Source organism: Moschus berezovskii, chromosome 1, assembly GCF_049115385.1.
Source record: "Moschus berezovskii isolate FMDL1 chromosome 1, NW_MosBer_1.0, whole genome shotgun sequence".
In the NCBI taxonomy this organism is placed as follows: domain Eukaryota; kingdom Metazoa; phylum Chordata; class Mammalia; order Artiodactyla; family Moschidae; genus Moschus; species Moschus berezovskii.
This window is the reverse complement of record NC_142460.1, coordinates 160,189,701-160,190,779: the sequence shown is the minus strand read 5'-3', so window position 1 is coordinate 160,190,779 and position 1,079 is coordinate 160,189,701.

Below are 1,079 nucleotides of genomic sequence, written 5' to 3'. Positions count from 1 at the left end.
TGTCTAGAGAAGATCCTTTAGCATTTGTTGAAGAGCTGGTTTGGTGGTGTGAATTCTCTCAGCTTTTGCTTGTCTGTAAAGCTTTTGATTTCTTCGTATTTGAATGAGCTCCTTGCTGGGTGCAGTAATCTGGGTTGTAGGATTTTCTCTTTCATCACTTTAAGTATGTCCTGCCATTCCCTCCTGGCCTGAAGAGTTTCTATTGAAAGCTCAGCTGTTATCCTTATGGGAATCCCATTGTGTATTTGTTGTTTTTCCCTTGTTGCTTTTTAATATTTGTTCTTTGTGTTTGATCTTTGTTAATTTGATTAATATGTGTCTTGGGGTATTTAGCCTTGGGTTTATCCTGTTAGGAACTCTCTGGGTTTCTTGGACTTGGGTGGCTATTTCCTTCCCCATTTTAGGGAAGTTTTCAACTATTATCTCCTCAAGTATTTTCTCATGGCCTTTCTTTTTGTCTTATTCTTCTGGGACTCCTATGATTCGAATGTTGGGGCATTTAAAATTGTCCGAGAGGTCTCTGAGGTTGTCCTCATTTCTTTTAATTCTTTTTTCTTTTTTCCTCTCTGTTTCACTTATTTCCACCATTCTATCTTCCACCTCACTTATCCTCTCTTCTGCCTCAGTTATTCTACTGTTCGCTTCCTCCAGAGTGCTTTTGATCTCAGTTATTGCATTATTCATTATTGATGAACTCTTTTTTATTTCTTCTAGGTCCTTGTTAAACATTTCTTGCATCTTCTCAATCCTTGTCTCCAGACCATTTATCTGTACCTCCATTTTGTTTTCAAGATTTTGGATCATTTTTACTATCATTATTTTGAATTCCTTTTCAGGTAGGTTTCCTATCTCCTCCTCTTTTGTTTGGTTTGGTGGGTATTTATCACGTTCCTTTACCTGATGAATATTTCTCTGCCTTTTCATCTTGTTTAGATTGCTGTGTTTGGTGTGGCCTTTCTGTATGCTGGAAGTTTGTGGTTCCTCTTTATTGTGGAGGTTCCTCCCTGTGGGTGGGGTTGGATGAGTGGCTTGTCAAGGTTTCCTGGTTAGGGAATCTTGTGTCGGTGTTCTGGTGGGTG